At 37.2% G+C, this 25,974-nt stretch overlaps 1 long non-coding RNA gene and 1 pseudogene across 2 annotated transcripts in view; one reads left to right on the top strand and one right to left on the bottom strand.

Moving 5' to 3' along the window:
* Positions 1-12,685: 12,685 nt before the first annotated feature.
* Positions 12,686-25,974, bottom strand: part of 4921504A21Rikl (RIKEN cDNA 4921504A21 gene like) — a 27,998-nt gene continuing 14,709 nt past the window's right edge. For both annotated transcript variants that reach the window (XR_015686322.1, XR_015686321.1), the window contains exon 3: positions 12,686-13,328. This is a non-coding gene — a long non-coding RNA (RIKEN cDNA 4921504A21 gene like). The remainder of the gene's footprint in view (positions 13,329-25,974) is intronic.
* On the top strand, positions 22,758-25,479 carry Bclaf1-ps1 (BCL2-associated transcription factor 1, pseudogene 1; annotated as a pseudogene).

Genomic DNA, 25,974 nt, shown 5'->3' with positions numbered 1-25,974 from the left:
AGTTTAAATTATTCCTTGTGATAAAAGACTACAGCAGTGTGACTGCTGAGGTTTCTACCACTGATCTACGAGGCATCGAGGCATCGTATCGGTAAGGTATCAAGCTTTCCTTATTTACCTCTCATCCTTTAATCCCTTCCGGTGTGAGGTCTCCCATCGCTCAGGAAGACACAGAACAGGCCAGGAGCTCCTAATTTTCCTAAGGGCAAGTCTGTGCATTTATGAACATATGGCTGAATTTCGCTAATCAGATGTTTTCATTTTTATTGTGTTAAAATCTACTGTGGTTCAGCCTGTGGCGCAGTAGGTCAGAGCATTGCATGGAGGTTGGAAGAAGATGTCAATAGTTCGATAGTGTTTTCCTGTGTATTTGTTCTCAGTTAAAATGGCCATTGTGGTTTTGGACTAAATTTCATTTCAAAGATGAGTGCCCTAAAAATTAAGATAAAAATGAAAAGTGTACTGAGGAGTATTGATACAAATTACAATCACTATTGCTAAATACTACTCTAGGTTCAAATCTTTCCTTAGGTAACTGTAGCTGAGAAAGGACTTATACTAAATTATTCTGATATAAGTCATTGTTACAGCTTATGAACATGAGTGACTTCCAGACCCATATAATTCTAGTATTTCCTGTACATAACAATAAAGAGGACTACCTTTATTTCCTCTTTAAAATTTGAGGGTCCGGTTTATGTGACAATTTTCATCTCTGTCTTTTTGCACTATGTATTTGTTTCAGTCCTGTACAGAGCTTAGCGATTCCCTCAGCCATACCATGTCACCTCCCTGTGGTACTCACTTGGCAGCCCTGGATGTTTTAACTCTCAGAAACCCCTTGAGCTACCAACTTTTCTCATGTACTAGTTATTACACACAGAAGATAGCCTCCTTTACCTCATGAGACAAAAAGCAAGACTGTAATTCTGTCCTGTTATTGAGGGGTTCAAACACTGGAGGCAATGAATCCCAGAGGGCAGTGATTAAAATGCAGTGGTCAGGCTGAAGAAATCACAGGAAGGCTTCCTTGTATACATTGACCAACAGTGCACGAACTGCCATTCCCATCGCTGGTCCATTTACTGGACCAGCTTTACTGGAATTGATCCTAATTACTTTCAACATTAACAAGCCATGCCTTCAAGTTGTATTTAATCCATTCATTACAACATTCATTGGTTGTTATTCCCTAAATTTTGTTCCAGGAAGCAGTTCTACTTTTTTCTTTTAAAATGCACACATTAGAAAAGTTCATTGATTTCAAATAAAATGTAAATTACATGTTCACTAGCATGATTTTTCTTCATAGCTATGAAAGGAAGCCAGTTTAAAATTATCAAGTTATTCTTTGTCATGCACCCCAATTCCACTTATCTCCCAGTTGCTCCATATCTGAACTCTCCACACCTAAAGAAAAAAAATCAAACCAACCAACCAACAACAATAACATCTTGCCATGGAAGCTGCGGAGTGTCACTGTGTGTCACTCCTTTGTTCAAACAGCGTCACTTGCAAATGTTCATTGCATTGAATCGTTGGTCTGTTTTGAGGCCTCTGGCATCAGCCATATTTTCAATACTGGATTCTAACCAGTACTCCTGTTGTATATCAGCTATCCTGTTGTTGTCCTGTGTCACACTGATTCTGTGGCTTTACTTCTGCAGGACTGGTTCCCTTCTTCACCTGCTCTATCACTTCACAGATGGGTTAGATGTTGGAGTGAGCCAACATAAAGTCCTGGACCTGGGCCTAGGTAATAGCTGGGTTGGTTTGCCCAGCATTTCTCCTGCACCCAGGAACTTTTCAGTGTCCTCTCTGATTATGTTATTTTTATCCACATTCACTGCTGATTGCTCTAATTGCCAGTCAAGGTGAAGGACCATTTTCAAATCACATTCCCTAGAGAGACTTATACAACTTCCATGATGGCAGGAGTCTTCAGGATCAGCATGAGTACTGAGGAGCAGTTCGAACAACGTGACAGCCTCCACTTTTCCCCCAGTATTTCTCTTAGTAACAATCTCAATATCAGTCTACACAATTTTATTATTAATTTTTGCTGTTTGGCTGTTTTGCTGTTTTATATCATTAACAGTCCTATTTTCTCTTATTTACATGTTCTAAATATTTCATATCTGCAATGTCCATATACTTTTTGAGAAGTCCCAAAGAAATTTATTGTATGCATTTAAAATGTGTAAATTTTATTAGAGCACGAAGAGTTCTAAAATTCTGACCAAAGTGGGAAGCAGTATCTATCTATCTATCTATCTATCTATCTATCTATCTATCTATCTATCTATCTATCTATCTATCATCTTTCTATCAATCATTTATTTGGTGATGCATGGATTTGAACTCAGAAACTTATGCTTACTAGGAAAGGTATTTACCGCTCTTTGACAATATTTAGCTCTGAAAAATCACATATAAATTCTTTCAGGTAAATTATCTTTAAAATAGCTCTTATTAAACTTATCCTTTGACAATGTCATTCATTCATATGGTGGATTCTGGTTCCTCCCATTTTCAGCAGTGCTTTATATCTCTCCCACTCCTGCCAACCCTCCCTCCTGAAAGTCAAATCCCTTTCTTATTTTATCTGAAAACGATTCAATGCAATGAACATTTGCAAGTGACGCTGTTTGAACAAAGGAGTGACACTCCACAGCTTCCATGGCAAGATGTTATTGTTGTTGGTTGGTTGGTTTGATTTGTTTTTTTGTTTTCTTTAGGAGTGGAGATTTCAGATTTTTCCATTTTATCCTATGACCTAATAAGTTTAACTAGATGCTTTTCTGTGATCAGCAGTTTGGAGCTTCTACTAGAGCTATGTGACAATAAACAGTGACTGTTCCCCTCAACCCCTAGACTCCATCAGTAGGTATGATATGTGAGCAACTATTCCTCTAGGTCATTAAAAGGTACTTGATTCTCTACTTGGATAAACGTTTCTGAGTTAATAAATTTCTTCTGGCTTTAAGATGAGGCACATTTGAGATTTGTATGAGAATGTTGTCTATGGGCTTACTCATTAACTTAGTCTCCAGCTGGTGGCACTGTTTGGGAAAGTGAGACACATACCTATTAGAGGAATTGAGCTTTATTGATGTTGTTTAATGAGTACCTATTAACTAGGGGATATATATATATATATATATATATATATATATATATATATATATATATATATACAGTTTAATATCCTAAGGAATGGGGAATTAAAATGTCAGTATTCAATTTGTTTCTCTGTAAATTTCATATCAACAGTTATATTTTCTCTCTTGGCATGAAAAAGTCTTGGCCCACTTCTTTTTCCTACACTAATACTTTCCAACAGTAATTTAATAATAAGTCATCTAAAGTCTTTTTTTAATTTATGCTTATAAAAATACCTATTATTGCTTATTTAGACACAAATTGATTTTACTGTTTTTCACTTTTACAATTTGCATATAATGTATCAACTTCTTGTTTATGAAATCTTTCTAAAGCTCAACTCTTCGAATTCATTCAAAGAATTTCTGCATGCTGTTGTATTATCTGATATGAATTTGTTTCAAGCATTAAAATGCTAACTTAGCCAAACATAATATCAAATTTGAATTCCTTTGCAAAACCTTTTGCACTTAATGTTGCTACTGTAAAATAAAGGAAGTTTTCATTTTCTTTCCTTGTAAAGTAAGTTACCATTTTCTACAATAACGAGGTCTCAGAAATGATGTTATTTGATGGCTCTTCTTTAATTCGCTTAAAAATTAATCAGTAATAATTTTTATCCTTACCTATGCTTTGCCTCTTCTGGAAAGATATTTCAGATTCTAACACAATTATCCACATATTTTCCTTCCTTCTTGTCCTTCTACCCATTTTTTCATTGTTAGTGCCTTCTGAGAGACTTCTTAAAGCTTATCTTCCAGTCCAAAAGAAAAAAATTCTCATTCAAATATATTCAATGAGTAACCAGAAAATGAGATGGAAAGTAGATGTCATTTAAGATAGCAACAAAACTACCAATTGCATAGAAATTAATCTAGCAAAGATTGCCTGGAAAGCATATGGAATATTTTTAATCTTATATTGAAGAATTCAAATCAGATTAAAATTAATTGCAAGGCTTAATATTCCTGTGAATAAGATGACTGAGAGATGAAAGTGTATAATTGTCCTCAGCTTAACTTATAAATTCATTGTTATTCCATTCAACACAACACCTATATTTGGGGAGAAGCTTGAGAAATTAACTGTAGTTTATATAAAAAGATCACTCTACATGAGTCACTAATTTTTAATGCGTATATGATAAAATTATCAGTGTGGTACTGGCTCAGGGAAAGAGGAATTGACTGAAAGAGTGGAACGATAAAAGCTGAAGCAGATTGCTTTTTTAAGTAATAGTGGATATGTCATATAAATCAGAGAAACAACCATTTTCATATATGAGATTAGAAAACTGATTTGTCTTACAATGAAAAATAAAATTGGATGTCTAACTTGTGCAATTAACACGAATTAACAATGAATAGGTAGAAAGACTCAAATCTGAAAGCAAACCATTGAAGATATCCAAACACAGCTTTTACTGCTGCAAGATTAAGTGGAGTTTGGGGAATCCTGTGGAAGAGGGGGAAGAAGGACTGAAGGAGCCAGAGAGGTCAAGGGCATGACAAGAAAACCTACAGAATTAACTACCTGAGATTATAGGGGCTCACAGAGACTGAACTGCCAACCAAAGAGCAATCGTGGGGCTGGCCTAGGTCCTCTGCACTTTTATAACAGTCAGGTCTTCATATGCTACTCCTAAAGCAAGGGTTGGGCCTTTGCTTGACTTTGGCTACATTGCCTGCCTTTCAGATTTTTCCTCTAACTAACTGCCTTGTTGAGTCTGCCCCACATGTGGTCCATAACATATACAGCCACCAAACTAGAGAAGATGGATGAAGCAAAGAAGTGCAGGCCGACAGGAGCCGGATGTAGATCGCCCCTGAAAGACACAGCCAGAATACAGCAAACACAGAGGCGAATGCCAGCAGCAAACCACTGAACTGAGAACGGAACCCCCGTTGAAGAATTCAGAGAAAGGACTGGAAGAGTTTGAAGGGGCTCAGGACCCCTTATGAACAACTATGCCAAGCAACCAGAGCTTCCAGGGACTAAGCCACTACCCAAAGACTATACATGGACTGACCGTGAACTCTGACCTCATAGGTAGCAATGAATATCCTAGTAAGAGCACCAGTGGAAGGGGAAGCCCTGAGTCCTGCTAAGACTGAACCCCTAGTGAACTAGATTGTTGGGGGGAGGGCGGCAATGGGGGGAGGATGGGGGGGGGAACACTCATAATGAAGTGGAGGGGGAGCGGTTAGGGGGATGTTGACCTGGAAACTGGGAAGGGAATAACAATTGAAATGTAAATAAGAAATACCCAAGTTAATAAAGATGAGGAAAAAAAGAAAAAAGAAAACTTCCTAAAAAAAGAAAAAGAAGAAAAAGAAGATAGTCCTGGTATTATTGCAGCTGTATATGCCAAGCCTAATTAATATCCATGGGAGGCCTTCTTCTTTCTGAAGAGGAGATGGGGTTTATGGGGGAAGGAGGCAAGGTGAGAGGGGGGAGTGGAAGGACAGAAGGGAGGGAAGCTGTGGTCAGAATGGAAAGTAAATGGAAAGTTAAAAAGAAGAGGAGGATGAAGAGGATGTAGGAGGAGGAGGAAGGAAGAAGAGGAAGAGGAAGAAGAAAGAGATTAAACCAAATGAGGAAAGAAAGCCAGGGCTAGGAAGGAAACTCAGTGGGTACAAGTGCGTTCTGTACTAGTGTAACTATCTGGGTTTAAGCTCACAAAATGGACATAAAGCAAGGCAGAGGATACCATGTGCCCATAATCTCAGCACACTCTAAGGAAAGGAGATGGGTGGCAAAAACAGCAGAATCCCTGGGAAGTCCTCCAAACCAGCCTGATGCATACAGGAACAAAGAAGAGAGATGATGTCACAAGCTATGTGTTGTAGTGTATAGTTACTAAAAAACAGCCCGTGCTATAGCTGGCTACCCACTGGCAGCCGTGGTCTCCCTGCTCCTTTGGATATCCCCAAGTGATGGTCTGCCCAGTTTCCTGCAGTTCAGTTTGCTAGCTATGGGTACAGCTCACATATCCTGTCATCCATACCCTGCAGTTAGTCTGCCAAGATTGGCTCTAAACCCCAAGCCCTGTATAATGAAAACTCCAGAGGCTTATAATTTATCAATCAGATTTATAATAGTAAATCCTCAACTCCCAAAATGTCCACACAAAGAACTCAAAACTCAATGATATAAACACAAGCAGCACACCTAGATGGAGCAAATGTACCCTAAACTACTCTATTGTCCCTCTATAATATCCATGGCCGCCTATGACTCTTTCAAGCCACGTGGATCAGGTTCATCTTTTTCCTCCATCTTCTCTCTCATCCCTTCCTGTTTATTCCCTTTCTCTTTCTCTAAAACTTTCAGCCCTGCCTTTTTTTTCCATTGCCCAATCAAAGACTCTAGCCTTGTATTTCATCTGCCCTCACCTGCATACAGACATCAATCCACAAAGTTTACTTTAGCCTCCACATTTGTGCACTGGCAACTGTGCACATGTGTGTGTGTGTGTGTGTGTGTGTGTGTGTGTGTTTGTGTGTGCATGTGCGTGCATGTGTGCACTAACACATGGACTAGTAAAAGAATTGAGTAACATAAATAAGAATTTTCATATAATAAGAGTAATGAATCCAACTTTGCTCACCACAAAGCTGAAAAGAAGATTGGTGAGTATGAAGTCATTATGTCGTATTTGTTAGAAAGAACCCCAAGAAAAGGTTCTGATGAGAACAAGCCACGTTGATGTGAGTCAAGCCAGGAGATGCAGATGCAGATGTCACTAGAGTGTGACTATGAGAAGGGAATACTCATGTTCCAGCTAAGAGATTTCCCACTGAGGTATGACTGCTATAGGTTGTCATCAAGAATCACTCCTCATCTCTGGGAAGAAGGCCTGAGCATACTCTGAGTGAGAAATCACTCAGTCCATCTCACTCCTGAGACTGACATTGAAGTGGCAACCTGGAATTGAATCCTTACAACCAGTAAATGCCGAAACTTCACCTAACTACTTGCTGCCAAACACTGAGGAGAACCAAAGGAGAGAAATAGCAGAAGGTGATACAAATGCTTAATAAGCCTATTGAGTAACTGACTTCATTACCAATGAGTAGAACATACGAGCATTCATTAAGGATATTGAACACAGAATTGCTTATTGGAGTAAAGAGCTGTAATGATTCTGACACTGAATACTGATGTATGAGTAGATAGGTCATTTTCTTTATTATAGAATAATAACAGGAAAAAGAACCAAACTATATATATATATAAGATAATACAAAAACATATGGTTCTGACCATAAAATGTAAGAAATCAAGATTTACATCCTCAATGCTACTGATAAAGTTAACAAAACATGAAACAGTAATATTTTTAAGGGCTTTGAGTATAGTCACACCCAAAGGAACACATGCAAACTATTAATAGGTGTGAGAATTTTAAAGTATGGATAAAAATCCCTCTGTTATGATTTCTAAAAATGCTGATTAAAATACACCATGCATGCAGCTATTCACAGGTCTATGGCAACCATTTGGGACCTTAAAGGGCAACAATCTCAAGGGAAAGAGAGGGGTCAAATGAGTTTCACAGGCACCTGTGCTTTCTCTTTGAAGATAGTTCATGGTGTGGCACATAGGGCATTAGAATATACAAAGCAGAAGCCTTCCTTGGCAGAGGAAAGCCAAATTTGAATACAAAATTGCTAAAATGGCAAGTGTATGAGAGGGGAAACATGGAAGACTGCACAAGAAGCCACTGACATCTGCACAATTATTCCCCAAGTTCCTGCTCAATTTTTAAGCTACTCGAGTGCACAATGAGGCTATGAGGAATAGAAAATACTGATAGCTATTACGTGAGATATTATTAAAAAATATATTTCAGAAGCGAAGGGGTGGCATGGAGAGAATGAGGATTAGGCTTACACAGCAAGGAGAGTCTCAAGGGAACAAAGTATACTTTCAATTACAATCATGTGACTGAGAACTCAATTCTAGGAACATACAGTGGACATGCATTCGCCCAGCAAAACCTAATACCAAAATCCCAAGGATCCACAGTAATTTATTTGTCTCAGAATAAAACTCACGATTTGAGATACCAGCAATGCTTATGGCTTCCACAGAAATTATCCACAATTCCTAGATATGCAAACAACCAGGAAAATACAAGCAGGGTCGAGTGTTTATAAATAGTCAGTAGAAATACAGCTCAAGCTTATCTGTACACTGACATTGTCAGATAAAAAATTTTGAGACAATATGGAGAACAAAAATATATTTAAGAAATAAAGTAGCTGGTACTTCAAATACATGTTTATATATTTTATAATGATTACTTAAGAATTCAATATACTCATAAGAAGAAATGATTAACAGACAAGGAAAAGACATGTAGTAAATATCGGAGTGGAGATCCATACATACGGTAAAGAGGAGAATCAGATACGCATAAAAGGAAAAATAATTTTACAGAAAGAAAACAGGAAAATGGAATATGTTACTTAACATATTGAAAATGCATGCAAAATGAGAAATATAATCAACTCAGTTTTACATATCAGAGAGAGGTTGAGAGCAAGAAGGAGGGTGAGAGAATGTGAGCACTTGTTGGATGCTAGGTTTTCAAGCATATAAAGGAGGTCATCTTGGGATGGTCTGGAGGACTGTAGGGTAAAACTTTCCTCCATCCTCTGTCCACTCTCCCTAGTGTGGCAGTTAGGTGAAAAAACACAGCTCGTGTGATTTAAAAAATCCAAGTGAGGAATGAAAAGCCAGGAGCCCCATCACTAAGCATGCTGTGGCCAGGTCAACATCCTCTCGAACTGGATATCATGGCAGGACCCTTTGTTCAAATAAGACCCGTTCTTTGACAGAGTTGTAGTCTTTTCCTCTAAAACAGTAGGAATGCCTTGGAGACTCACAGTAACTCTTCCACTACAGCAAGTCTTATTTCATCAGCTCTGCTGAATCACAAGACACAAATGTGGATTGCCTAGGGTTTGGGGTTCCAAAAATCTCAGTTCACTTGAAGGGATGAGGTTTATCACTAAACTTCTTGATGTTTGGCCTCTGATATCTGCTGCAATTCCTATTTCCTGTCCATTGAGCAGACTATCAATACTACAAGACTTCTGCTGTACTCTCATAGTCTAAGGATTGTCAAGAGGCTCAATTTACCTATCCCTTCTGCTGCAACACAGAGCAGGAGTGTTAGGCTATCCCTGAGGAGTCATGGTTCCTAAAGTTGCTATCTTGTGGGGGGAAACACCAAAATCTGTGATAACCCACTGTTACTTAACAAAGTGATAACACCAATAACAGCTTCTGTAGCAGATAACAGGCAGTAGACATGAATCTGTACCTGGGACTTGGTCTTGAATAAATTTGCATTGATACAGTAGAGTATATATATATATATATATATATATATATATATATATATATAGTATAATGATATAGTGTATAATATAATCCACTTCACGGAGTAATTTTTTGTGAATTGAATGGGAATATGGTGTTGGCCAACATCCCTATATCCTTTGCCCAGTAATGAATACAGTATTTCGTGATTCAGACTTGAGTCTCATTTATGATTTCCTCAGGTTACAAGTGTGGTTTCTGCATCTTCCACTTGGCTTTTGAGACTGAAATGGCTTTTCTTCCTCAGGCCATACATAGCATGTGGGTTCTGCCTGCTGATAGCTATTTCTCTTTCAATCAGGTCGCACAGGGACCAAAATATACCTACAGGCAAGTTATTAATATACTTGGATGCAATGTTTAATGGACTTGGGCCAAACTCCACATATCCTCTCGTTTAACTAGAGAACCATGATGGTGTTTTCGATCCCATGACACTAGTGTCTTTTGTCTGAACTATCCTAGAAATGCCTGTATTTTTTTTCATCCCCTGCAGTTTAGTTACCCAGGACTTTGTGTTGAAAACAATTGGGAACATCTATCTTCACGTGGCATCATAGACATTTTGTGAAGGTGACTATGCTATGAATTTGAGATGAGACATGTGTAGGAATTAAAATGGGAATAATCATTTTCCATATTTTCAGTTTATAACTCATTTCTGTGTATCTCTTCTTTTTCTTTTCCCCTTCAAGGACAGTTGCTTATCTACCTCATGTCTAAGAACAGCAGTTCCTACTAGCTGTAACCACAGATCTTTGAAGGCCAAGGCAACTTGATACTGAGACTCTAATTGCTTGCTTTGTGCCAGTGTCTCATCCAGAACTGGCCTTCATATATACCATCTTCCATCATAAATTTGAAGGATTCAAATTAAGTTAAATTTGAAAGATGTGTGTATGAGGCATCTTGGAAAGAGGAAAGGGAGGTAAAACACTATGTAATTAAATTAAAATCTCAAATATATAAAAAAAGACTATATTTATAAAAAATATACTATTGAATTATTTGGTAATTATTTCTGATATCTTTTAATTATTGATACTGAGGTATGGTTGTAACTATAGAAACTAAATGTATCCAAACTACTCATTAAGTTGTGAACTTTTCCATTAGTTCACATTTTTCTTTCTGCTTAGTAATCTACAACACGTAAGTTTTTGTTGTTTCATTGAGTAGAAGAAAATATTTGAAACTTTCCTCTGCGCTTTTTTCACATTCTTTAACATTGTCCCTTATTACTTAACTCTTTAGCTTTAAATATATGAAGAATTAAAACATCTAACCCCATTTTATATAAAAAGGATATGTGTTTAGGAAACCTATCACACACCCAAAAATTTTTCATAAGTTGATGAACGCTGTAGAGGTCAGTTTAGCTGTGTAGCTTGTTTTTATAATTATAGTCTGTTCTGAGTGAAGCTCCATTCAATTTAATATTTATGCAAAATGTATTTGCTCATTCCAAGGGTTACTATATTTATTTATAAACTCCCACTTTTATTTCTCAGTTTTAATTGATTTTGCCCATTAGGGGAATGGCTTGGCGTGAGCTTCTCAAGGTTTCTTTGTCAATGACATAGTGAAGGCATACTTGAATATCAAAAATGAGGATAATTCAATCACTCTTCACCTCTTATTTTATCGCCACAGAAGAAAAATGGGAAGATAAATCTCTAGGAGAAATTTTGTGTTATCTTCTAATATTAGTATTACAAACCTTAGTGTCATTTCTGTGTATGTTCTCTGCTTGTTTCATCTTTATATACTGTCATTACAGCCATAATTTCCCTGAAGTTCATCATATTCCTGAATTGGCCTCCATGAACTACAACTGCCACTGTGCCAACACGATTACCTCTAAAGGCTCAATTTTGAAAACAACCTCATACCTTTTAGTTCTTTGTCGAAGAACTAGACAAAGTTATGGTTGTTTTCGTTATTGTTGTTTTTCTGTCTTCTCAGTAGCATTCATAATGTGTAGTGCAGATTTTGGAAAGACCATTTATTTCTTTTATTCATAACTTCATGAAAGGTTTCTAGGGACATGTGTATTACAAAATATTTTCAATTAATTTCATTTGCTCTGGATAATGTAAAATAATTGACTGCAATTTATAATCATTTTAAAGCATGTCTTAAAGTAATTAGGCCCTCTTTTCTATAAGTCAGTTTGTTTGCTTCTGTTCTCTCTGGTTAAGATAAGTGTTTTTTTTTGTTTTTTTGGTTTTTTTTGTTTTTTGTTTTTGTTTTTTTTTTTTGGTTTTTTTTTTTTTGAGCAGTGTTTTGTGTGTTCACCCCTGGATAAGGATCGCTTGATCCTATTGAAGGCATATGGGTTTTTGAAGACGTCTCTCGTCAATGATAGAAGTCCCTGGGTATCTGAGAGTAGAGAAAGATGAAGTGCAAAAGGAGGTTTGGGAAAACAGCTTTGTTGACTTTGTCAGAGGAAGAAAGAATCTTGGTTTATTGTTTAGGTCCCTGTCTTCCAGCATAGTGATCTATTCCGATTATTTGGGCTCTTTGATTTAAACCTTTTTTGTTTTCTTTCTTTCTCTTTAAGGAGTGTGCATATGTAATTCTCTTCTATATTTCCCAAATGTTGCCTGCATTTGACTTGACGTTGCATGGTCTCATGCACCACTTTCTCCAAACCTCCGCTCGTATTGTCTTACAGACAGTTAAATTATGCCAGTGTCTGGTGTCAGTGACTAGAGAGAGAATAATGAAGACCGTGTTCCTAGTACCATTTAAAGTAATTTATCTCGGGAAATAATGGCTACTCCAATTTTGGTTATCAAAATGTGCTCTCTGTCCTGGGTATGTGATGTGAACTGCAGCCTTAGCTGCCTTACTTCTGAGAAGTGAAGTGTGTAAAGGCCTCTCAGAAAACATAAAGCACAGAAACAGTATTCAAACGCCAGTGGCAGCTACTTTCCTTCTTTTTGAGAACTGCTTTGATTTAGTGAATTTTAGTCTTCAACTTAAAGGATGGCTGAGGAAGAGCATTCAGGGGATAGACTCAGGACATTTAATTAAAGTGGCCATGTTCATTCTCCAATGCAAAAAAAGAATTAAAAATCTGTATCAACAATGACACTGATCAAAGAATTCAACCTAGGGACCTAAGTTTCTTATTGGTGAAATAGTTATTTTATTTCCTTCTCCCTAATTTGGGTATGTCTGCATAATAATGGTTCTTAATAATCAGAAAGCAGAATAAAGAATGAAGTTTAACTTTGAGATAATTTGCCATCTGATAAAGAAAAAGAGCAAAACAAAATCCAATTGTTATCATATTATGTTTAAAATAAATGCATCACTACACCATATTAATGGAATATATATGAGAAAATAATGAAATTCATTGCATTATTAAAAATTGAAGTAATAAAATTTACTTCAAAGTCTAGAAATTAAAATATCATAAATGGTCAGCTATACTAAAATAAAACAAAGCAATCTGAATATCTTTTCTGCAATTTCACGGGCAGCATTAGGTGTCTGTGCCTCCTGCAGATCAATTCACTCAAATGGCGGCTTCCTGCTTTGATGGACATGGCTTGGACGGTAATGCATTTATGCTCATGAAATAGAACTCCGGCTCTGCAGCTTAACTTTATAACAGTTATCTTCTAAACATGACAAACGGAGAAAGAGAATCCGGGTCCCTCTGTCTTTCATCTTCCTCCTTCTTCTAGACCAGATTTGATCTTCATGCTTGTAAAACACTCGGATCACACCATAGCTCCTTCCTGAGCTTTCACTGAGAGCTAGAGAAAGAGAAAGGAACAGAAGAACAGGAGTCCATTAAAAAAAAAAAAAAAAAACAAGAAAAACCATTCACATTCTATTGAGTTTGTGTTTCACAGCCTCCAGGGAAGCTCCATGCCCACCTTTGTTGGCATGAAAACCAAGGGAGAACATTGCTTAAACCATTTCTATTCTTAGCAGAAATTCTATCCATAAAGGAGAGGGAAGTGGAGACTCGACTCCATGAAGATAATAGAGCTGTCTAAAGATTCCTTGACCTTAGAACGCTGTTTAATTAAAACCAGTGAATTTGGCTGACTCTATTTTTATGGCAGTGATGAATGTCAATGCTTACTCATTTTTGTTACACTTGAGGACTTAATTTTTCATGGATAGCTCCTGCAACAGACTGCATACTTCATTTCATGAATTACATTAGTGAGAATGAGATCATTACAGTAACTTTTACATACTAAAATATTTTTACACACCTCATTTAAAACGATAATCTTCTTTGGAAAACATTTACTTTTTCATGCATAGGACCGATTTGAAAAATCTCAAAGATATTTTTGAGTACATTACCAATGTCAGGTCTAAATGAAATGTCTTTATTGCTAGCATATTGCTAAAGTAGAGATTGCTGCAAAGCCTCACATCTAAACCCAACATTTCATAGGTTAGTTTCTAAGTTCTTAAAATAGTCAACTGTTAAGAAATAGTTCTTGGCACTCATAAAAAAGTATACTTATTTTCACATTAAGATCTACCTGCCTTGTCTGGAACCTTCTTTGAAGACTAGGCTGGCCTCAAACTTATTGTGGTCCTGTCTCTGCACTCTCAATACCAGATCAACAGGCATGAACCATCATGGTTAACAAAGGTCTTATTTTATTTATGGTTCACCTTTAAGTAAAATAAAATTTTAGTTACTCTGTATTTAATGTGTTTAACGTTTTTAACTACAAATGTTCAAGGACATTTATGTGATGGATTAAGAATAGGGTTTAAGTTATAAGGCCTGTTCTAACTTTCTGGCTAAGTGGTCCTCAAATGTCAGCACAACACACTTTTCTGGATGCAAACCTTATACTAATTCATATCTAATATAATCCAATATTACAAATTTACATCCAATTTCAAGTCCTCTGTGAATTCAATTAGAATTAATTCCACCTCATTTTGAACACATTATTGAAAGCCTTTTCAAATCTAATTCTGATCCTGGTGATTTGAGATGATTTGTATTTTAGAAACATTTATATGCAAGTATGGCAGGATATCAAATGTGTCTCACCACATGAGGGCTTCAGGTAAAATGGAAATTTCACTAATTATTAAAGAGGCTACAAATGCTTACATTTAAAACCTTATCTGTTTGAACCTAAGGCATTTAGGACAGAAGACATATGGAAATGCAACTGAGAAAGCAAACTATAAAATATAAATTAAAAAAAATGAAATGTAAGAAACAGCATGATTTACATGATACACACATAAATGAATTTATACTTTTAGATGTGATTTATGTGATTTATACATAGTGGCTATATTCTGAAGGAGTAGAAATGACAAAATGGACTCATTTTATTTTCTTTTTTAACATTCCTGGAAATCTGATGTGTAGAGTAATTCTCCCTCAGTAGAAACCAACATTAGATCCTTGTAGCTGTCTTTAATTACAAAAATACTCCTGGTATTTGACTCACTTAAACTTTTCAGCTTGGAAACTGCCGGGTACATCCAGAGTGACAGTCATAAAAACTCCAAGCTTAATTTACAGCTGAGGCTCCTGCACTGACTTGTTATCCATGATCCAGAAGCAGGATGTAACACAAAGGAATGGCAGCCGAGAGACTCTGTTTTCCAAGTTGTCTTTCTTTCTCTCCTCAGTTGTTAACTTACTTTATTTTGGATTACACTAGGCTCCAGTTTAGTGGAATAAAACAGAGAGAGCCTGAAGAATTCTAAACTTTGAATCTTTTGTGACAGCTTTCATCCATTAGCTGTCTCATCCAGTGGGAGTCAGAACTGACCCTCCATCATTTGCCAAATTTCCATTCTATGCGGGTTTCTTAGGCAAACCTCTGCCTCTTTCCTTACCTGCATTTCTCTGACATCGGTTTTGGAGCCAGCATCCTCTCTCTGGAGACTTCCCTTGGAATCTGGCTGCCTTTAGGATTCTTTTTTTTTTTTAGATAGTTCCATTAAAATGACTCCAGTCCACGTGTGTGAATTGGATTACCTTCATGCATTTTGGTCCATTTCAAATTATAATCTATTTTACTTTTTCTATTTCCTATCACCTACAATGGTTGCCAAACAATTATTTCTACAAGAACCCAATGGCTCTACACTGGCAGCTAATGCATTCATCCAGAATGAGGGCACTACCACTGTCCCTAACAGTAGTGTCCCTCCTTGCTTCTGGGCCTTTGCCTCTCCATAAATATCCACTCATTACAAGATTATATATATGATATGAATAACTTTTCCACATGAGAAAAGGTTGTTAGGAAATTCTATAATGAGATTCAATCTCCTGTTAGAATTTGTTCACAATATATCCAGAGCAACTGTAAAATATCTACAACCTAGTTCTAGTCACTGTGTCCCCCCAATTCTCCAGACTCTGGTACATCATGTTAACTAATGGAGCTGTCTTAAAAGTGTCTCCCCAAATCAATATCATTCTCTTCAGAGCCCAGGATAGAGAGTCAATTAATACATTCCTTTCAACAACAGCAACATTTTATAACTCATCATTATTTGGATTACTTTGTGAAAAGCAAAGGGAATTGTGTTAATTAGAAATATTTTCTACCACAGAGATGTTCAGATGTGGGTAGCTCAGAATCTTGAGGAAAAAGTCACTATGAACTTAGGACTGGTTTATTTGTAGGAAGTGCATACAGAGACAAAAGGAGAAGGCCAAGCAGAGACGAGAGAACTGATGGCTCAGAAGGAATACCAGAGGGACCAGAAACCACAAAAGCACAGGAAGGTGATCTCCCCGCAGCTTAGATGGTGCAGTGGAGCTGCTCACTGAGGAAGAGGGGGAAAGGGAGGGACTACATTAGGTAAAGTGGATACAGAAGGCCTCTGTGAACCCTCCTGGGGATCTGGAGGGAGTACTCAGGGTATCATAATATGAGGAAAGAATATTCTAGGCAGAGCGAATGGCAATGAAATCAGTAATGGCCATGACACTTTGTGGTGGGAAACAGGTAGGTAGCAGCAGTACAGGGAGTGCAGACAATCTGAACCTCTTCAGTCCTGGTGATCTTAAAGCTTGCTTTTCCACTGAAGCCTTTTGATGGTGCCTTTCAGAATTGTATACTACTCAAGCGTACATAAGTGAGTGTGAATCACTGGTTCTTAACTTTCCTAATGCTGTGACCCTTTAATAGTTCCCAGGTTGCGGTGACCCACAGGTATAAAATTGTTTTCATTGCTACTTCATAACTGCAATTTTGCTACTGTTATTTATCATAGGGCAAATGTGCGTTTTCATATGGTCTTAGGAGATCCCTGTGAAAGGCGTTCATGACCTATAGGATGAGAATCACTGGTATAAATGAAAGGCTAGAAGCATTGTGCAATCTTGAGTGACCCTAAGATAAAGAAGCAAAAGTGGAAGAATCAGACTTTAGCTTTTCCTATATTCCTCCTCTTCCGTTGGTCTTGGCTCCATTTATTGTGACAGTAACCGTGATGTTTTGCCTGTACAAATTTGTAGAATGACAGACTTAAAAGGATTTTTAAAAATGATCTGCTGATTGCCCTCACTTGACATGTATGATTTGCTTGGCCTTACCACTGAAAACAGACTAAAGGGAAGGCTATATAAAATTAAATCACTGATGGGAGATCTCTCTCTCTCTCTCTCTCTCTCTCTCTCTCTCTCTCTCACACACACACACACACACACACATATACATATATATATGTAACATTATAGGGACTGAGCAGGATGTGTGTGTACATGTGTGACATGTGTGTATGTGCTTATGCATGTGTGCATGTTAAAACAAGTAATGGAAAAAGATGCCATGAATTTGGGACAGAGCAAGGAGGAATAAATGGGAGGTTTGCAGGAAGGAAATGGTAGGAGGCAATGATGTAATTATAGTATAATCTCAAACTATAAAAGAAGTAATTAAACTATGGAATCACTAGTGCTTTCCCCAAATCTGTTGGCACACCACCAATCTGTCTTCTCCCATCTTCACATGTAGGACTCTCCTTCTGGCATGCAGCTCACCGTTGAAAAGTCCCCAGAATCCATGTTCAGGAACATGTAATGAATGAATGCCTCAAACATTACCAACCTCTCTAATCTAAAATGAAAGAAACAAACCATTCAAAAGTAGATGAAAACGTGATTTGCATGAATTGCTCTCTCCGTGCTGAAACACTGAAATGTACACAGAAAATATATCCTTTAATAAACAAAAATGCTAAAATAAGAATTGTTACAGAAATTAATCTTTTTTTACTAATTTTTCGGGAATATAATTTGCATCTGATATGAGTAGTCACATTTAGAGTTTCATTATTTTGGATGAAATGATAATAAACAATATAGTGAATATTGACTTCTAACCAGGAGAGATGTATTGTTGAAAATGGTTTGAAGATACTGTATGAAATGAACCATTAAAAAATTATTTATTGCATTTAATGATCTATTAAGTAACTATTGTTGTCAGTACTATATAGTGACCATATGTACACAGATAAATTATCATCACATCTTCAAGAGAAGCTCTCTATGAATAAAAGCAGACATGCAAATTAGCGATTTTGGATCAGTCAGTCAATCAAATGTCAGGGCAAGAATGACACAGTGATAAAGCAGTTGTGTGAATGGTGGGAAGAAAGCACTGCAGAGAGGGAGTCCTGGAACAACAAGCAGTGCTTGGAGTGAACTCACCAGGCAAGAATGAGTAAATGAGAATCCTGAAAAATAACATAAAAATGTCCCCAGATGTGTGAAACAACATACGCAGCATATCATCATGGGTTGTGGAGAATTAGCTTTCAATCGAGGTCTAAAATGTAGATGGCCACACAAGCTAAAGGTATGGGGTGCTCCAATCAAGGGAAATAATGAGATTTCATAAATTTATTTATCTCATAAATGGAATATTAAAAATTGATCTATCTCTGGCAGACTACTTTCCCACCTTAGGATACAAATGCATTTTTCCCTCAGCTAAAGAGTCCCTCCTCCAGATTGTTCCCAGACTGCAATTGTCACCCAAGCTCAGTTTAAAACTCCCTTCTGAGGAGAGGCATTTCTCTGCTGTAGGCAAATGCTGAGCTGTTCCTAAGCCTTTTCTAACCTTCGCACTGTCTTTGTGCATACATCTTTTGCACAGGAAGAAAACAAAGAAAGAATAAATACCAGATTTACAACTTTACGTAACACGCATTCCCTGTATTTCTTCACTCTTCCTTCTTGCGAAGGAGGCGGGGAACATGATAGAAAATTGCCAAGCAACATTTGGTGCAGTGAAGACTCCGGGGAATAGTTAGCTGGCAACGAACTCCGTGTTCTCTAATAGACATATTCTTTCACTAACATTCAAATATGTGTGACTAAAGCAGAAGAGACCCTTAACAGAAATGTTTGCATGTCATTATCTCCAAGGGAAAAGTCTAATGCAAAAATAACAGGTAACAGGACCAAATAATGGAAGATTTTGAACGGAATATAAGAGGTGATTCTAACTGCTTAAAGAATATTGTGTATGTAAATGTTTCCACCTCCACAGAACAACCTAAGGGGTCTCGAGAGAAATGAAGGAGGAAGTACGTTTCCATTGGCTGTATGAAAAATTATGGTTTTATTTACCCTTTCTTATAATGAGGACTTTAGAGAGACACTTATTTATAAATTCAAATTCATTAAAACTTTTAGGGGTCTTGAAGGGAAATTAATATGTTTATTATTTTATAATCCATAAAACATCTTAGTAAATTCTTGGATTCTACAGTCACACACTCATATAAAATCTCCATGCCCCTTGGTCTTTGATTTCAATTCAACTATCCACAAACATCTATTTACATCCAATGAAGGCGTTATATCTTGATTTCTAGTTGTCTTACCAACTGTACTATTAATTAGATAAATATGACAGAGGGGTTATATCCAAAATATACAATGAACTCAAGAAGTTAGACTGCAGGGAGACAAATAACCCTATTAAAAATGGGGTTCAGAGCTAAACAAAGAATACACAGTGAGGAATGCCGAATGGCTGAGAAACACCTAAAGAAATATTCAACATCTTTAGTTATAAGGAAAATGCAAATTAAAACAACCCTGAGATTTCACCTCACACCAGTGAGAATGGCTAAGATCAAAAACTCAGGTGACAGCAGATGCTGGCGAGGATGCGGAGAAAGAGGAACACTCCTCCATTGTTGGTGGGATTGCAGACTGGTACAACCATTCTGGAAATCAGTCTGGAGGTTCCTCAGAAAATTGGACATTGAACTACCTGAGGATCCAGCTATACCTCTCTTGGGCATATACCCAACATATAAAAAAGACACATGCTCCACTATGTTCATAGCAGCCTTATTTATAATAGCCAGAAGCTGGAAAGAACCCAGATGCCCTTCAACAGAGGAATGGATACAGAAAATGTAGTACATCTACACAATGGAATATTACTCAGCTATCAAAACCAATGACTTTATGAAATTCATAGGCAAATGGATGGAACTGGAAAATATCATCCTGAGTGAGGTAACCCAATCACAGAAAAACACACATGGTATGCACTCATTGATAAGTGGGTATTAACCCAAATGCTCGATACCCTAGATGCACAGAACACATGAAACTCAAGAAGGATGACCAAAATGCGGATGCTTCACTCCTTCTTTAAAAGCAGAACAAGAACACCCTTGGGAGGGAATAGGGAGGCAAAGTTTAGAACAGAGGCAGAAGGAACACCCATTCTGAGCCTGTCCCACATGTAGCTCATACATGTACAGCCACCAAACTAGATAAGATGGATGAAGCAAAGAAGTGCAGGCTGACAGGAACCGGATGTAAATCGCTCCTGAGAGAGACACAGCCAGAATATGGCAAATACATAGGCGAATGCCATCAGCAAACCACCGAACTGAGAACGGGACCTCCGTTGAAGGAATCAGAGAAAGGACTGAAAGACTTTGAAGGGGCTTGAGACCCCATATGAACAACAATGCCAACCAACCAGAGAGTCCAGGGACTAAGCCACTACCCAAAGACTATACATGGACTGACCCTGAACTCCAACTGCATAGGTAGCAATGAATAGCCTAGTAAGGGCACCAGTGGAAGGGGAAGCCCTTAGTCCTGCCAAGACTGAACCCCCAGTGAATGTGATTGTTGGAGGGAGGATGGTAATGGGGGGAGGGTGGGGAGGGAAACACCCATATGGAAGTGGAGGGGGGAGGGGTTAGGGGGATGTTGGCCTGGAAAACAGGAAAGGGAATAACAATTGAAATGTAAATAAGAAATACCCAATTTAATAAAGATGGAGAAAAAATGTAAACATAGCCTAACATAGGAATCCCAATTAGAAAGTATTAAAAATATATCCATAAAATATATCTGTATTGGGGATTTGTAGTTGGGGTGATATACAGGTTGAATAAAAATCACTGAGATAAACTGAATAGGACATGGAATTTTTTCAGAGCTACTGATGAGAAAGTAGCAGGCCTAATTTGTGCAATTCTGGAAAGCTGTATATGGGGAACACTAGAACTTTTCAAAACGAAACATTATGGATATTAAGTAGCCCAGTGGAAGCCTTGTGTTTGAGTTTACAGTAGGACATAACCAAGACAGTGATGGCATATTCACCTACTAGTCAGACTACCAAAGACTCGCAATGGGGCAGTCACTCCTGATCAATAAAAATGATTGCTATGAACTATTTTCTATTCTTGCATCATATTATTTTTTCCTCTCAATGACAACTTTATACCTAGATTTCATAAAAGTCATCTTTTCCTTTTTAGAAATTTGTAATAGCTTTGCTTTTTTTCTAAATTTGACTGTCTCCTCAAATGTCCAGTTTTATACAGGGATTCAGTTGTGCTCTAAATTTCCTGAAAAATGTCTTGCCCTGTGATCTCGTAAAGGTAGTCTTAAGATTAAAATCTTATAAAGCAATAAAATGATTCCTGTTTTATAATTTCTCTTGAAGAAACTTACCTCTCCTTTTAACTTTAAGAATCAGTCCCTCCAATAGATTATAGAAGAGACAATTGTGCCAAATCCTCACCATTTTTTTCTGAAATTTGAATCATCTTATTCTTTTAAACCATTTCAAACTTTTTAGATGTATTGGTTTCGGCAGCATTTAATCTGCCAAGTAATTTTCTCTTCATGTTCACCGATAGTTTCATGTGTTTCTTCTCCTCCTGCTAACATAGTCTTCCTTTTTCTCTCAGGACTTGTGTGGGATGTAAAAAAAAAAACACAGTCACAAAACAACTGGTTCAGAAGTCAAGCTGTCACAATTTGAAATGAGGGTTTGGAAGAAAAGTGATAGAAAGATCTGTGATCACCTGTAATGAGTCCAGTAGATAAAAGGCTTTTAGCTGATTACATATGCATTAAAATACTCTTTATTTAATTGAGAACTTCAAAAACATTTAAGCAAATGGTTAAATAAATTGCATGAAATTACACATAGTACATGGGCAATATGTTTTTATAATCACGTACTTTAGAATGCCTTTATATACATGTTTAGTACATATTTATAGGAATATTATGAAATACACATACTCTGGTGAGAAGCCAAGAATAAAATGACTACTATTTATCATATTCCAAAGCATCTATGAATCTCAGAAATGTTAAAAGAAAGCTATACCATATAAAAGAATGCCTAGGCAACTTTCAAGAATATTAAAACTATTATGAGGGGTAGGGGGGGCTTATCTACAAGAAACCTGGAGAGGGAATAACATTTGAAATGTAAGTAAAGAAATATATCTAATAAAAAATTAAGAGAAAAGCAATGATCATGTTTCCACTTAGATGTTTTTACTTATATTTAAATCTGTGGTTTATTTTCAATTATACTTTGTATATTATACATATATGATTCCAGATTTATTTTTCTGTAAAAACAGACTAATTCTCCAATAACTCTTTGTTGAAAAAACTGTGTTTTAACATTAAAATCATTTTTGAATTTGTTGAAGAAAAAAGAACTTCATACTCAATCTCTATGGTCTTCCTCTCATTCTGGAGTCAGAAAATGGCCTCTGTGTAGGTACAATGGAGGTAAATTCTGAAAATGGTATTTTGGCAATGTCAGGAATTTGAATTTAAAGTTTATTTCCCCATAACATTCTCTACAAGAAGAATCTTTGCATTATCTTAAAGACAACACTGACTTCTAGATCCTGCATAAAGTCTACAGAGAAAAGAAATGGGTCGCTCCAATTCTAGATCACATTCTTTAAAATCCAAGTCTAGATCACAGTCTAGTTCTGGATCAAGATCAAGATCAAATTTTAGAAAGAAGAGATACAGTCCTAGGTCTTGTTCCAAAACATATTCAAGGTCGCATAGTAGAGATCATATTTATTCTAGAGATTACATGAATAATAGAAGAATGAGATGACCTTATGGGTACAGAGGAAGGGGTAGAGGGTATTATCAAAGAAAGTATATGCCACCAAGGTGACTATAGACCTGTCTGGAATAGAAGGCACTCTAGGAGTCGTAGACAAGGTAGGTCACAGTCAAGGAGTACAAAAAGAATATCTGTATTTTTTTTCAAAGATCCTGAAGAAGACCTTGCCATTCACACAGATCCTTAGGTCTCCATGATCATTATCATCTCATTCTTCATCCCTATATAGCAAATTTTCTGTCTCTAAAGATGAGGGTCACAGGAAAAACAGACCAAAAAAGCTAAAGGGGAACCCCAAGAAGAGAGTCCTTTGAAAAGCAAATCACAGGAGGAACCAAAGGATACTTTTGAACATTATCCACCTGAATCCATCTGATAAATTTAATAAATCTGCTACATATGGTGATTTTTGGCATGGCCTTTCAGCTTATGGTAATAGTTGAAGGTCACCCTATGAGTCCTTCACCTATTGCTACCCCACTCAGTCAGAGTTCATCATGCCCCCATGCTTAGTACAGTCCACTCTGCCAAAAATATCCCCTCTCAGCATTCACAGTCCATTCAGCACAGTCCTGAGAGGTCTGAATTCGGTTCTGTTGGGAGTGGGTCTAGTTGACATAGTCCTTCTCAGAATAGTTCCATTCATCACACCCTATCAGGAAGAAGCCCTGCAAAGACAAACACACCACAGAACATTCCAAGAGAGGACTCTAGGGGGCTATCTTCTTTTTATCCTGATGGAGGAGATCAGGAAACAGCAAAGACAGGAAATTTTTTTTAAAGGTTCACAGATGAAGAGTCTAGAGAACCAAAAAAAAAAAAAAAAGAGTCTGCAAAACTAAAATTCCATGACTCATGACTCTGAAGGGGATGACACAGAGGAGACAGAGGATTACAGACAGTTTAGGAAATGGGTCCAGGCAGAGCAAGGGAGGAGCTTCGCTACTTCATCTCACTGGAATACTGAGGAGGAAGGACCCAAGTACAAGTCCAAAGTTTCACTAAAAGGTAATAAAATGATGGATTTGGAGAGGAAAAAAATTATAAACTGAGACTGCACACCTAGTAGAAAATCCTAGCACTGCAAAAGATAAGCACAAGGACAAAGACAAAGGCTCTGACAGAATAACAGTGAAGAAAGAAGTGCAGTCACCGGATCAGGTAAAGTCTGAAAAGCTCAAAGAGCTCTTTGATTACAGTCCCCCGCTACACAAGAGTCTGAACGCACGAGAAAAGTCCATCTTCAGAAAGAAGAGCCCGCTGAGGATCAAATGATAGCTAGTGATTCTCACCATCTCGAAATCAAACTCAAAATGGCACCTATTCCTCTCGACAATTCCAACAGACCTGCCTCTTTGACTAAAGACGAGCTACTTCCTAGAACGTTTTCCATTCTGTCAAGAAAGAGCAAGAATTCCAGTCCATCTTTGACCACATTAAGTTTCCTCAGGCCAGCAAAAACACTTCAGAGTAATTTACACAACACACTGTACCCTTGGTTCATCTTGTCAAAGAGCAATACTTCAAATCACCTGCGGTGACCCTAAACGAGCAGTTCCCTTCATACCAGAAAGCTATTAAAGAATACAGTACCTGGCAAAAGAGCCCTGAGATGTATGGAGGGTGAACATCTCTCCAAGTGCTCTGAGTAAGCATACCCGTTTAGCAGGAGAAGAGATAGTTGTTAAAGAAGAAATTCAAAGGGGAGATAAAAAAATTAAGGCCTGATTCAGCTGATCTTTGGCATGACATTGACCATCACCGGAAAGAAAGAAGAGTGGGGAGATTCCAAGGGTTCCAGGGAATCTAGTGGATCAAGAAAGCAAGGAAAAACACCAACAGATTACAATGACTAGAAACCTTACAGAGATGACAACAAAAATTAAGGTAGAGAGAAAGACCATTCTCTATCATTGCCCTCTTCAGCTCACCTTCCTCACCCGGTTCTCGAGAAGAAAAAGAGAGTAAGAAAGAAAGAGATTAAAACTCACCATGAGAGGAAAGACTACTCAGGATTAGCAGACCGAGAAGATACTTTTTTCCAAATTAGACACAGAGCAAGAGCCAGAGGAGTTTTTGCTGGGACAAATGCTGGTCCAAACAACTCAAACACCACTTCTCAAAAAAGATTGAAGGAAGAGGAATGGCACCCAGAATACACCCCCCAAAACAAGAAGTACTTCTTACATGATGACAGAGATGCTGGTGTTTACATGATGACAGACATGCTGGTGTTTACATGATGACAGACATGCTGGTGTTTACATTATAACAGACATGCTGGTGTTTGCATGATGACAGACATGCTGGTGTGGATTGGGCCGAAAGAGGAAAGGGCTGTGGTGGTACTTTTAAATACGGCAGCAAACACTTTAATTTCAAGAAATTAGGTAACAGTTCAAAATGGAATCATGACAAATACCAAGAAGATGGAATTATTGAGGATGAAGAAGAGACCATGAAAAATAACGAAGAGAAGAAAGACAAACAGAAAGAAGGAAGATGAATCATCTCAAGATGGCATCAGGGAGCAGAACTCCACACTTACACTATTTTTTAAAAACTGATCATTGTTTTCAAATAAAAATGTAGCATTTTACTTAAAATGTACTGTTTGCAAGTAATCTATAGAAATTTTGTTTTAAGTTTTCAAACATATATTTCATATATCTTGAAAAATAGACTGAATGTTGAAAATTATATTGACATGAAGTAGAAAATGTTCAGTTAAAAAAAAGAACTTCATACTCATTGACTTTAAGTGTTCATTAGATATTTGGATATTTTGCAATCAATTGTCAAAGGAAACATTAAACTTAAAAGGTTCACAAAGTACATTAATCCAAAAACTTAAAAGGGCAAGTAACTGTATCTATTTCAAAATCGAATATGTTTAATTTCTTCCCACAGATGACTTGGATGTTTGCTCACTATTGAAAAATACAGAGCTCCAATTTCCCAAGTCAATGGTGGGTGGGTATAGTGGCCTGTCTATAATCCA

The sequence above is a fragment of the Rattus norvegicus genome, chromosome 4 (genome assembly GCF_021556685.1).
Source record: "Rattus norvegicus strain SHRSP/BbbUtx chromosome 4, alternate assembly SHRSP_T2T, whole genome shotgun sequence".
In the NCBI taxonomy this organism is placed as follows: domain Eukaryota; kingdom Metazoa; phylum Chordata; class Mammalia; order Rodentia; family Muridae; genus Rattus; species Rattus norvegicus.
The sequence above is the reverse complement of the archived record's forward strand: the minus strand, read 5'-3'. Positions and strand labels throughout refer to the sequence as shown.